Here is a 14,177-nt window from a genome sequence, read left to right on the forward strand (position 1 = left end):
GCAAATCCTTGGAAAGGAATTTTATGTGTGGTAAGGAAGGACTAAGGTTGCCATGGATGGATTTTAAAACTACACTGGGAGAAGATTAAAATTCTGCTTTTCTCTCTTTTGGAAAGACAAAATTTTCTTGGATTGTTGATCTGCTCTTGATAAGAAAATGGAAACAGAGTGTTTTGTTTTGTTTTCCCCTTCTTTCCTCTTTGGTCTCCCAGGAAAACCAGAGCTTTAGCTTTCATGATTATCAAGTCTTTGATTACTTCAAGTTAAAACTTCTCAATGGTAAAGGAGCTAGGTTTTGCTAACAAGTATATGATGCTACATATTTGCCTCTGGAATCTCTAATTGCCATCTTGGTTAAATAAGTAATTTAAAGTGTAAGATTTGTAATGCTCTGTAATCCTATTTGGAATGTGCTCTCTCAGTTTCTAAGGTTTGAACAAACTTCCCCAAGATTTCCATTGTAAATGAAGTCTGTTTGAGCAATTAGGCCTTTTTATGTGGTATGCTAAGTTAGTTGGAGAAGCATTGCCAAATAATGGTAAACCTTAGCTTGGGTAAATGCTGTCACTGCTCAAAGATACATGGAATTCCTAAAGTTTAATTTGTGCTGCTGTAAGGTCCTTCCTCGATATTCTGATTATCAAAGTGTTATGTGCCACAGAAATAACCGAATTCCCTTGTCAATTGCATCATAATGAATGAACTCTCATCAGGTCGTTAACAATGTCCATTTCTGAGATTTTACGATTTATAATTGTTCTTATTCTCTCACAAGACATATTTCAGCTTCTGGGAGATATACAAGACAAGGACTTCTAGGACAAAGCCAGGCATTTGAAATCTTTCAGATTAATACTAAAATGGGTAAGAATTTCGAGAACTAAAAAAGCTGCATTCAAACAGAGCAAGGATTAGGAACATGGGACTAAATGAATTGAGGAAGATTATCGTTTAGTGTCTCTTGTTGGAAATATTGCTGGTTCTCTGATGTTTGCTCTTCCAGATTAAGGAAACGTTCTCTTCAGATATCTATTATATACAGAGATGTCATCAAATATTCACTTGTAAACTGAGGCATTGAACTTCTCTCTCTACCTAAACCATCTGAAATTCAAACACTCGCATTGAGTATTCTTTTCTTTCTTGGCTATTACAGTGATTTGCATAAGTGCAATAATCTTCTCCTTGTAACAAGGCACCATTGGAAATACTGCTAGTTTACTAAGGCTTTGCTGGAAGGTCCTATTTGAGAGACATGCATAGACTCGGAAATGACCCTACAGCTTTAAGGAACTGAGGTTGACTTTATGAAACGTGGAGCCAATAAAGCCCCTTGGAAATGTTGGCTGGATACCTTGCTTAGAGTTCCCAGCAGCCTCACCAGGTGAGTAAAGAGAATGTCACTTCCTGGCTGGTGCAGGAAACTCAGGATATCTTGGGGACCTCGTGAAAAGGAATTCATCCAATTCCACAGGTATTGCAGGCCTGTCTGACAGGAAGTACTCGGCTTGGCTTCTGGCCTTGAGAGGCTCCAAATGTTCAGTCTGGAGATTCTTTATAAAGGGTTCCAGGAAAGCAAACTTTAAAAGATCCTTATGATCAATGACTATTCGTGCTGAGCTTATGTAAATACGTAGGCCAAATTTGGCAAGACTGGACTTGTTTTACAAATGAATGTCTTGATTTGGCTATCTCTGGAAATGAGGGATTTAGAAAAAAATAATGCACATTTATGGGTGTTAAATCCGAGTTGACTTCAAATGTTTGCTTAAACTAGACCACTTGAGGTAAACTTGAGAGATCCTGTCACAATAGCACAGGTTATTCTGTAGGGATAGTAATTCGACCCCGTGTGTATATTATTGAAACAACTGGAAAATAGGATGGATTCCCCCAAAAACTGTAGGCAAGGACTTTTCTCTCTGTAGACCTATCAATCGATAAAGACAATAGTGCTTTATTTACTTGAGGCTGGGTTAATTCACAAATCTCTAACTATGCAGGCCATGTCCTCCCAAAACCTGATCTGACAGTTACCAGAAACCCACCCCATATAAACCCCAAAGACCTGGTCTATTCCAAGCATGGAAAGTCTCATGCAACAGGGGACTTAACCCCAAAATAAAAGAACCCCTACTGGGTCATGGTATGTACTCCCACTGCAGTAAGCTAGAGGGGCGTTCTTCATGGGCTCCTGTATGGAAATAAAACCTGTTCCCCGTTTACAGGCAGTGAGAAAACTCATGTGCTTTCTTATTCCCGGGAACCTGTGCAAGACCTCAAACCTCTCTTATGATGGTTGTACCTTTCTTTTTCACTTTCCTTTCCCAGTTTATGTGAACAGTTCCTTCTTATGATGGGCCATTCAGATGATCACCACAGACATTTGAATTCCAAACTGGAAAGACCATTGTGATTCTTGCTGTCGGTTGCCACTCCCATCTGAGGAAGCTTCAAGCCTGCCATCTAAAAACCTCACTGGCAGACACTGAGTTTGTAATTTGCTCTAACAAAATGCTGCGTATACATTACAGATTACTGCAAAAATATTCCTGGATTTCTAACTGACGTGAACACTGAAATTGGTGCTTTAAACAATCCCTCTCTTTCCTTTAGTGATTGGCTAAACTCCTGGACTAGAGGATTTTTGTCAACCACCCAAGGACTTTTCTTGGGGCTTCTCTCTTGTTATTCTAATTATGTTTTGCTGCTTTCTCCCATGCCTCTCTGCCTGGTGCCAAGACTCCATCACTACAATCACATCAAGCCAACAGATGAGCCTTGCTACTCAAGAAGGTGCACCTTGGATTCAGCTGCCACCACCTTTTGTATCTCCTCTATATGTTCTCCAACAGACCAATATTGACTAAATTAGGTAGGGACAACTCTATGCCCCTAGTCAGCAGAAAGAAGATACAAAAGATGAAACCTTCCATCTTCATCAACCTTAAAGATGTAAGGGTTGACCTTGTTCAGGGGGGATATGATGAGGGAGCATGAGGCAGGCTGAGGGGTAAAGCCCAAGCTATCCCCCCAAACCCACCCCAGGTGGGATCTGTTATTCCTTGGACACTCTTGACTACCCCAGATCAAAGAAAAGGGGCTTCAGCCCTCGCCATGGTGATGTGGGAAACTAAGGCAAATGAAACATTAAATTCCCTTACTGCCTGTAGCCCATCGATAAGTCCCTGGAATGGGCAGAGTGACCTCCCTCTAGCTGCTTAGCTGCCTTGATGATGACACTTTGCTAGGGGCAAAAGAGAACCTTAGCTTAACATTATCCCAACCTCAAGGACCATGTAAGTCAACTTCTTGTATTGCAACTGACCCAAGATATATGCTGGCAATCATACTCCAAGCTGATGCCCCCCCCCCCACCCAATATACCTCTAATGGATCTCATGACTGAGGTTTTAGTAAACGGTAATAAATTGTGTGTCCCTAGCAACAGCTAGCCCCTCATGGTCTTGAAAACCTTGCTTCCAACATTCCTTAGTGACTTACTCCATCCCTGACCCCCTGCCAACCTGATGGTATATAATGATGAGTTCCCCATCAGGACCCCAGTGCAGCTCTTCCTGCACATGGGTCCTGTCCCCATGATTTAATAAAACCACCTTTTGTGCACCAAAGATGTCTTCAAGAAATCTTTCTTGGTCATCGGCTCTGGACCACCCCCACCATCACCCCCAAACTTCATCAGGTCAACAGCAGAACTCCACCCACTGGCTGCTACAGATGCCTTCATTCTGAAGAGCAGACAGTTCCCCCATTTGCAGTATGGGACTTTCTATGCAGGACTTGCTATGTGCAGGAATCAGCCCATTCAAGGTATAGTGCACCAGAGCCACTTTCCAATTACCTGAGGGTAAGCCACAAGCCAGTATCTGCTACCTATGAGTCATTACTGGCTTCAAAGGACAGGGGGAAAAGCCAATGCCAGAAACTTTCCGTCTCTTTCTGAAGGAACAGTGCAGGAGGTTTCCCTTGGTCCTAGCCCACACATTGTTCATTCTGAGGCAACCACCTTGCCACGAGATTGTGCTAGTCACTTCATTTTTTTCTCTATCTCATTGTCTTCTGTTAAACAACTTTGTATCTTCTCGTATCCTTCTCCATCCTGTTTCTCTTTTGCAACAAAGTTCTCCCTGTTGTCCATTCAGGGACAGTGTCTCAGAGCCATTTTTTCCTACTTTTAATAGGGTGTCGGACCATATTCTTGTCACTCCGGGCTACTTTGGGCCAAAAGTCCCTCAAAAATTGCCTTTCAGTACTATGTTGACAAATGTAAGCCCTGGGCATTTCAAAGTGCCCACCCAGCAGGAATGCCCATGTGTAGTCAGGGTCACCGATATTGGGACGGAGCTATCCTCCGTCTTGTGGTATAAGAGGACCATGGAGCTAGACATTTCGTTCTCAGCTTGATAGCATTCTCTGCTGAAACGAAAAACTTTGGCCCTGCGCATAGCCATTCCAATTCCCTGGCTGTATTGATAAGGATGTCTTGGGTCCCAAGCAAGGGCAATGAGTCTGTCCTCCACATAGTGAGTGTCCAGCCCTTCCTAATGAGCACTGACTCTGGTCTGTGTTAACCAAGAGCAATCAGTTTCTGATATCTCAAAGGAAAGATTGCCTTCCTGTCAGTACTTGGTGTTTGGCTGGCTGATACAAGCAATGATGGTTAGACAACTTGTTTCCCTCCCTGGCTTTAAAGATGCTTTCAGCCTGAAGAGCAGTTGCTTCACCCAGGTGCAGTATTCTTGAGGACCTGCTTAGCACAGAAAGAGAACATTCAGGAACCACTGCACCACAGCCCAGGTCCAAACACTTGGGCATTAGCCTGGAGCACAAACCTGCTACCTTTTGAAACACTGCTGCCTCTACCCTCTGATACAATGGGAAGGGAAAAGAGTGAACACCAGAAGCTTTGGCTCTCTTTGTGAAGTAAGAATACAGGCATCTTGCCTTTGGGCTCCCCCTGTAGACGATGGAGGTTTCCCTTTGCCCCAGCCCATATGTGTTTCTTATCTATGTGTTTGTTATTCCTGAGACCATCAGCTTTCCAGGGGATTGTACTAGTCATTTCACCCTCAGATTTATCCCCTTTTCATCTCTCAGAAGGAACATTGTCCCTCGGTGTATCTATTTCCATCCTTTTTCTCTTTCTTTAATGTTTATTTGTGCCTCATATCACTATGGAGGGCAGGCTGATGTTGGGGCTCCAGGCAACGGAGTCCAGAGGTTTCTGGAGATAAGGCCCCTGCCTTTTTCTTGTAATTTACTAAAATACTTGTAAATGGATGGCGGCTCTGCCAGTTTAACCCTTTGTTTTCTGTCCTTTCCTTTGTCCTTGGGTAGCCCGGAGTGCTGGAGGAATGGCACACATATGGCTCCGAGAGGTGTTATTTGCAAACTAGGACTTGGTTTGCAGGCTGGGTGGAGCAGTGAGGCTGTCAATCACACAGTGAGCTCCCAGGGACTAGTGGTGAGTTCTCTGCTTCTGTGCTAACCAAGCGTAATGCCTAACAACCCAAGGAAAGATTGCCCTATTGTGAGAGAGCATTTAGTGCTTGGCTTATGATGCTGAAGAGAACATAATCCATGCATACGAGGTATGTTCCAGGATGTAGTCAATGCAGAAAGTGGCCATTCAAAACTATTGGGCTACAGGAACCGAGTTTCCAAACACTTGAGCAGCAGCCTGGAGCATGGAGCCACTACCCCTGAATCTCTGCTGCCCCTATCCCCTGATGGGAAGGGCAGGAAAAAGAGCTAAGGCCAGAAGGAAATACGCAGACCTCTTCCCTGTCCTTTGGAAGGAAATATGCAGACCTCTTGTGGACTGGGCTGTCAGGAGGTTACCCGTTAGAGGTTTAGTCTGTGTCTGGCCACAGGTGTTTCTTACTTCTTAGACAGTACCTTGCAAGGAAATTGTGCTGACACTTCATTGAAATCCCTGTCCCATTCTCATCTATAATCATGCACTTTGGCTTTCCGCCGTTCCATTTCAATACTTTTACCACCACCACCCCCCCACTTTTGTCAACGTAGTTCCTCCCTGGTTGCCATTCAGAGCCAGTGTCTCTGAGAGCTAGCCTTCCCTTTAAGTTGGGGGATCTGGCCAGATCCTTGTGTCTCGGGCATAGGTTGGGACACAGAACCCCTCGTTATTCACCTTTCAGAACTATGTGGACAATGGGAGGTACAGGGCACTTGAGGGTGCCCAGCAGAGTGTCCATGTGTAGGCAATGCCAGGGTTTGGAAGGGAACTGGCTTCACTGCTGGTTGAGGAGAAACGATGTGAGACATTTCATTCCCAGCTTTATCCTTATCTCCTCTGCCATGGAGAGCCTTTGCCTTCCATACAGCCCTTCGAATCCGTTTTCTGTTTTTATGATGACATCATGGGTCACAACCAGGAGGAATTGGTCTGTCAGCCACCCAGCCAACATCCATGATTTCTGATCAGCTACCACTCTGGGCCTGTGCTATGTGAGAGCAATCAGTTACTTTTTCCCAGAGAATAATGATTCTCCTGTGCGTGAGTGCTTCTTGCTTGACTGGCCCTGGCAACCTCTGTCATGGGTAGTCAGCTTGCCTCCCTCCCCTGGCTGATTGAAATATCCGCTTTCTCTAAGGCAGACGGATCAGGCATGCACAGTTGACCGCAAGACTCTTCAGCCCTAAAAAGCCCTGTCAGGGAATGCTGCCCCGTGATTTGGTTACAAAATCTAGAGCAAAACGGGAGCCCGGGCCTGCAACCACTGAATCACTGAATTAGGGCACTTTCTATGCCCTGAGAGGTAGTTCATACAAAGGATCCCAGGTCAGAAACATTCCTTCTCTTACTGAAAGCAAAGTGCAGGCCTCGTGCCAATTGGGCACCCGGGTGTAGGCAATGGATGGTTCCCTTTGCCCCAGCCCACAGGTGTTTCCTACTACAGACAACAGTTATCTTCTCGGGAGATTGTGCTAGGCACTTCCTTCTCAGCTTCATCCCACTCTCTTCATCTTGTAAGGATGCACTTTGGCCCTCTGTGTATTTATTTCCATCTTTTTTCTCTTTTTTTTTTTTTGAAGCAGGATCTCGCTAGAGTCCATTCAGAGTCCATGTCTCAGAGCAATATCCTCCACTTTAAACTGTGGGCTTTGGCTGAGTCCCAGGAACTCTGAATAGACTGGCAACGGGACCTCTTGTAATTTCCCATTAGAACTCTGTGCACAATGAGAGGCCTAGGGCATATCAAGCTGTGCATGAATGGATGCGTGTAGGTGGTCCCAGAGTTTTAGGAGGGATTGGCCTTACACATGCAGCTAGAGAAAAGGTAGAGAGAGACACCCAGCAACATTGTCCCATTCCCATCTCTCATGTAGAGCCTTGGCTTCCCTTATAGCCATTCCCACCAATTTGCTATTTTCGCAATCTTGGGTCACATTCAAGGACGATTGGACTTTCACTCACGTCACACAGGCAGAGCCCAAAGATTGGTGCTCAACTTCCGCTCTGGTCCTGTGCTCTGTGAGAGCAAAGGGTACCTTTCTATCAGAGGAAGAATGGCCTTCTTGTCCCTGAGTGCTTGTTACTTGGCCAGTTGTGGTAAGTGCAGTCAAGTGCAGAGATGCCTTCATTTTGAGACAAAGATGGCTGCCATATGCACACTAGGCCTTAGAACCTGGTCAGCACAAAAAGGGACCTTTCAAGAACTACTGCATCGGGTCGACATTGCAAACACTTGATCATCAGCTGGGAGCAGGAAGCCCTTGCCTCTGAATCAATGCTGCATCTATTTCCTGATGGGAAGCAAGGAAAAACCACCCAAACCACTTTTCCCTCTGTTTCTGAAGGAAGAATCCACAGCTCTGGCATAATGTCACTCTCAGGTGTAGCCTTGGAGGTTTCCTTTGACACCAGCCCCCAAGTGTTTCTTACAGCCCAGATAGCCAGCCTGCCAGGAGATAGCAGTAGGCAGTTAATTCTAACTTTAGCCCATTCTGTTCTTTAAGGAAGAACTTTAGTCCTCCAGGTGCCTATGTGCATTTTATTGCTCTTTGTTCAACAAATTGGTGCTACCTGGGAGCCATTAGGAGGAAGAGCATCAGAAGAATGTCCTCTGTTTAAACTAGAAAATTCTAGGATCCATAGGTTTGTGTCAGGTACACAGCCCAGGTGCAAACACTGGTGTGGAGTGCCCAGTCAGTTCCTGAGCCAATGGACAGCTCTCAGTGTAGTGCCAGGTATCACAGAGGACAGCAGGTCCCTCTGTCGCTGGGGACTTGGTGCTTAGCCAGCTGGAGTAATTGCGGGGATGGGTAGCCCGTTGGCCTCCCTTTCCTGGCTGACAGAGGTGCCTTCATCCTGCAGAGGAGATGATTCATGCATGCACACCAGGCTCCAGGTCCTGGTCAGGGCACAAAGGGACTTTGAAAGGAATACTGCACCAGGCTCGGTTCTAACCATTTGACCATGAGCCACAGCTGAATCCCTGCCACCCATCTCCTAGTAAGAAAGGGCAAAGAACACACGCAAAGCCTTTACCTTTGGTAAGGTATGAAGAATGCAGACCGCTTGCTGACAGGGCTCCCAGCTGTAGCCTGTGGTGGGTTCCCTTCACCAAAGCCCACAGGTGTTGCTTCTTCCTGAGGCAGCCAGCTTGCTAGAACATGGCACTTGTCACTTTATTCTCCACATCATCCCATTGTCATCCCTAACAAAGAACTCTGGCCCTCTGTGGATCCATTTTCACCCTTCTGCTCTATTTCCAAGCTAGAAAAGGATCCATTGCATGTAGTCTCTTGGCAGAATATCCTTGGCATTCCACTGGGGATCCTAGTTGAGAGCTTGTGACTGTGCAGTAGGTTTGGCCACAGGGCCCCTGGTAGGTTGTTGTCAAAACCACACAAGCATTCAGAGGCCTAGGGTGGTGGAAGTGTCCAGAAGAGAGGGTTGGCACTTCGGCTGGGCCAGAGGGCTGGGAAGGGAGCTGGCCTCCTTTCTTGGCTGAGGGGGAAAGAAGTTGTATAGCCCCTTTCCAGGTTGATCCCGTTGCCTTTGGAGATATTGACCTTTGGCTCTGTAAGACCATTCCCTTTACTTGGCTCTATGTCTAACTATGTCCCTGGTTAAACTTAGGAGCCATGGGGCTGTCATTCACTCAGCTGGTGCCCAGGGATAGATTTTTGCACGAGTCTGTGCATATGGCAGGTGGGCACCAAGCAAGGCAGCCGAGCCACTGCTAATGGCAGCACTTGCACTCACCCGACTTGGATTTACCTTCCAGCTGGGGCAGAGGGGTCATCAGGATCACAGGCATCAGTGCTGCGTGCAGGGCACGGCCACAAGGAAGCTTGTGGGTCAGGGGCTAAGGCGTGAACAGCCCTGTCCATAAGGCAGTGCCATAGCTGCCTAAGCAGCCCAGCAAAGCCACTGTGTGCTCATGGGGTGGCAAACATGGCATTGTTCTGTGCAGCTCTGTCCTCCTTCAGCATGCTCAACAGTAGCAATGGCGACATTTCTGGCCGGCAGGACGAGGTTTACGAGAGCCCCAAGGATAGTGGCAGAAGGCAGGGAGTGGCCGATAGGGTGGAACCCAGGAGGGCAGCTTCCTTACTATTTCACTTCTCCCATCCCACTTTTGGAGGATTAATGTGCCCTCACAGGAGAGGGATACGCATGATGTGATGTGTTGAACAAAGCCAGCAATAACCTATGATGAGGATGAACTGAGTCAAGATGCTGGCCAGTGTGCCATATGCCTGGAAGAAATGCAGAGGGAGATACTAGAGCAGGGTTGCCTTGCCTGTTCACATAGCTTTATGGCTGCACTGGTTTAAAATAAATAGATCTTGCCCCTGAGCGTCATTCAGATAGTGTAACAAACTTTCCACTTTACAGTTATTCTTGTCTTTTCAATACACATGAAAGCCTGAGAGGCTCTGAGGTTGTGTCCCTGTGTCCAAACACACACAAACACAAAAAGACAGGCCTCCTTCCTTGGCCAGAAATCCTAGTACTGAGAGACTCATGTAGAGGGGAAACCATGATACAGGGAAGACTATCCCTGCTGAAGAGCCAGGGGCCCTCTGGCCAAACACATGCCACGGTCCCAGGGAATGGACCAGAATTCCCAGTAGAGGGCCCAGGGTATGACTCTAAGCCACTCACCTGGAATGGAGCCCAGGGAGGGCTCAGAGTGAAACTAGAGCAAAGGGGTGAAAAATGGATAGAGGGAGGGCCAGAGTTGTGCATCAGGGATAAGAATGACTAGCAGCATCTTCATGAGCTCACTGACTGATGACTCAGGGATGAGAAACACCTGTGGGCTTTGGCAACCGGTGCCACGTGTAAGTTCCAGCTGAGAGCCCTGTCTGCAAGAAGCCTGCCCAGATTCTTCCTTCAGCATCATAGGGAAAGACGTGGCTCTGGGTGTTTGTCCTGCCTTTGCCATCAGTCCATAAGGGCAGCAGTGATAGAGCTGTAGCAGGGATGTGCTCCTGGCTGATGGGCAAGTATTTGGAAGTGGGACTTGGTGCAGGATTCCATCCAAAGGTACTTTCTGGGCTGACCAGATCTGGGAGCTTCCTGACTACATGAAAACCTTCTGTTCTTCCAAACAAAGGGGCCTCCATTAGTGAGGGGAGGGAGGCCAATTGGCTACCCATGCCCGTGCATACCTTAGCCAGCTAAGCAACACCATGTGCACCGCGATAGAAGGGGAAGGTTTCCTCTGGGATATGAGACCAAGAGAGCCTTCAATTTCCTCAGGAACTGACTGGGAAACTGGCACCATTCATACAGCCACGGCTGTGTAAGTGACAGCCCCATGCTCCTGGAATGTGAACGGAGACCTAGATAGAAAAGCAGCAGTGGCATGGGAATGAGTAAGAGCAGTTCCCAAGTTGGCATCTCCAAAGAGAATGGCACCCATCTAGGAAAGAGAGATCTTTCTGAATGAAATCTCAAACCAGACAAGAGGCCGGCTCCCTTCCTCAAACCTCTGGCCGGCCTACACACAGGAATTCTCCACTGGGCACCTGGAGATACCCTCGGCCTGGTGATGCCCACAAATTCTGAAACCCAATTCCCACGGTCCCTGTGGCCAAACCACCTGCCCACTCACTAGCATTGTACCAGACTCCTCACTTCATAAGAAAGGACATGACTCTGAGACACTGGCTCTGACAAGATTCCAGGGAGAACCTTGTTGCCAACGAATAGCAGTTATTTACTCTTGCTATAATACCCTGCTAAGAAACTGGAGCTACGGGACAGAAGGTCAGCTGACCTCTGGGATATCAGACTCTCAGAGGCCTCTTTTGACTCTGGAAATGACTGGAAATACGCCTCCAATCCTTGGGATTTGGTTGTGGACATGGCAGCCCCATTGTTGTGGTGGGTGACTGTGACCAAGGGAGCAAAGCACCAACGGGATAGGAAGTTGAGACCACGTTCTGCATTCCACTGGGCATGGGGCAATTCGAAGAGGGAGATATCTCTATCATCCCTTCATATTCTCCCACACAGCAGGCAGGATCCTCCCCTAACCGCTGGCTTCAACTACCCTCAAGTGTTCTCTCTGGGTATCTTTACACATCCTAGGTGTGGGGTTGGCCAGAAATTCTAAAACGATCTTGAGGAGGACCCAGGGTAAAACCTACATCACCATCCAAAGGACAAAGCCAAACAGGCAAGCTGAGAGAAAAGGATTGTACTCGAAGTCACTGGCTCTGCATAAAGTCTACACAGAAACACTTTGGACAAAAAAGGCTAAGTTGTGGAAATGGAGACATAGACTCTCAGAGTTCTTCATCACTCTTGAGATTGGGAGAATGTCGAGAATGAAGTACCCAGCACAAGTCTCCTAGAAAGCTGCTTGTATCTGGAAATAGAAATGTCCGTGGGATTATGCAAAGGGAGCCTTCTGAAATGGCACACCTGAAAGCCCTGTCAGCGACAAACACCCATTCATTCTTTTGGAGCCAGAGATGTCTGGTTATGTCTGTCCCTCCAACTTTTTGTAGCATTTGTTGGAGCCAACAGTATTTGAGGTGTTGCTATTGGGTTCTACTGGCTCTTGCTCAGGAGTCTGGAACAAGGACTTTGTTCCTTATTCGTGGACAAGGATCCTCCTCTACTGACCACGGACTGGCCCATACGGCCCACATGCCAACTGTGTGCTTCCCCGAATGAAGGCCACTCAATCATCCAGCTCAGGGAGGAGAGATGGCTCCCCTTCACCTCCCATACCACAGCAAGCCAAGCAACAAGCACCCAGGGACTAAAGGCCATCTTTCCTTTGCTAGATCACAGCCTGAGAGCTCTCCCTGAACACAGGAGTTTGATGCCTACCCAGGCGGTGCCAGCTGAGTGATGGCTCTGTGGCTCCTAAGGGGGAAAAAAGTCAGAAAGAAAGCAAGGGGAAGGAAATGGGCCCAAGGAGGGGGGGCAAAATTTGACATTTCCAGTGGCAATTGGGACCTACTTGGAAAGGTGTCTTCCTTCACTGGCCCTTGGCCAAAAGGAGGCCATCTCCCTGCCCAAATCTCTGGCCCAGGCTTCACACAAACATTGCTCTTTTGGGCAACGAGAAGTCCCTGGGCCTATCGAGAGCCACATACTTCTGAAACCCAATGAGGTAATGAAGAAGGAGCCCTGTGGGAAAATCTCACCCGCATTCACAAGAACTGGGTCAGGCTCCCTGGTGGAAGGCAGAGGATAGGACTGTGAAACACTGACTCTGTAGGGATTGTGGGAAGAACCCTGTTTCTAAAATTGAGCAAAGACATGTGATCATGGCAAGGAGGGCCAGAGCTCTCCAGAGATAGGAGCAAGAGGTGCCCAGCACCTGCTCCTGGCAAACTGGCTATGGGAACAAGAAGAAACACCTGAACACTTAGGCAAACGAGGCCTCTAGAGTCTGCATCTGGGAGCCCTGTGAGCAACAGGCCTGCCTTCTTCCTTCAGAAGGACTTAAAGAACCCTGGGACTTTGTCTGCTTTTCTTGGTTTCCCAACACTGAACGGAGTGAGCAGTGACAGTGCTGTAGCCATGAGGTGCCCCCAGCTGTTGTTGCAAAGTGTGGAAAGGGGCATTGGGGCCATCTTCCAATAAAGGGCTCTTTCTGGGCTGACCAGCTTCTGGCGCCTCCTGCACGTGTGAACAGTTTGCTACTCAGAAGGAAGGCCCCTCCACCAGGCAGAGCAATGAGGCAAACTGGCTCCCTTTCCCACCCCATCCCCCAGCCCTGCTACAAACAACCAACCACCAAGCACAGGGATTGGAGGGCTATTCTCTTTCAGATAGCCCATGCTCATGGCTGTCCCTGAGCCAGGGACTGAGTGGGCATCAAAAGCCCATCCCTTGGTGCCCTGTGCATGAGTGCCAGCCCCAGGGCTCCTAACGTTGAGCAAAGCCTGAGTCAAAACGACAGGAAGCAAAAGGGACCGGCTGAAGCCAGGACCAAAGGGAATGTGTCGATATGTCCACCCAGTGTGAATGTGATCAATGTGAAAAGGACAGGTTGAACTTCATTTTTCCTAGGTCCAGCAGGAGGCCAGCTCCCCGTTCATACTGCTGGCCCAGCCTCCACCCAAACAGTTCTCAGCTGGACCCCTGCAAATGGCCTAGGGCTCTGCATGTCCATGAGGTCCTGAAACCAAAATTCCAGGGCCCCTTTGGCTCAACCTGTCCCACAGACATAAGGGTTGGTCCACAGTGGGCCTTTGCAAGCCTGAGCTATTATTCTGACAAACAGAATTGTACAGACCCCAAGACGAACCTTGATGGAGAATAAAGCACTCTCATGAACCTTGATTCTCCTAGGGTCAGAGATCTTCATTCAGGATGAGAACTGCATGATGCTGAGAAAACACTGACCAGCACAGTAAAGGAGGAAGCAGGCGTGGTCAGGAGTCAGAGAAATCTTTTGTGGGCTTCGGCTACAGGTCGACACCAACGGACGCCCCTTGGAGCCCTGTGAGCAAGAGACCCTCATTCTCCCATAAGAAATAGAGGGAATTTGGTGTGTTTCTACCCATCGGGTCAGTAGATAGGGACAGCAGTGACCCCGTGGTATGAAGAAGTTGTTTCCATGTGATGATCAAGAGGCGGGAATGAGGCCTTAGTGCACTATGTTTTCAAAAGGCATTTTGTGTGCTGATCAGGTCATGCAGCAAAGTGG

The sequence above is a fragment of the Panthera tigris genome, chromosome D4, assembly GCF_018350195.1.
Source record: "Panthera tigris isolate Pti1 chromosome D4, P.tigris_Pti1_mat1.1, whole genome shotgun sequence".
Classification (NCBI taxonomy): domain Eukaryota; kingdom Metazoa; phylum Chordata; class Mammalia; order Carnivora; family Felidae; genus Panthera; species Panthera tigris.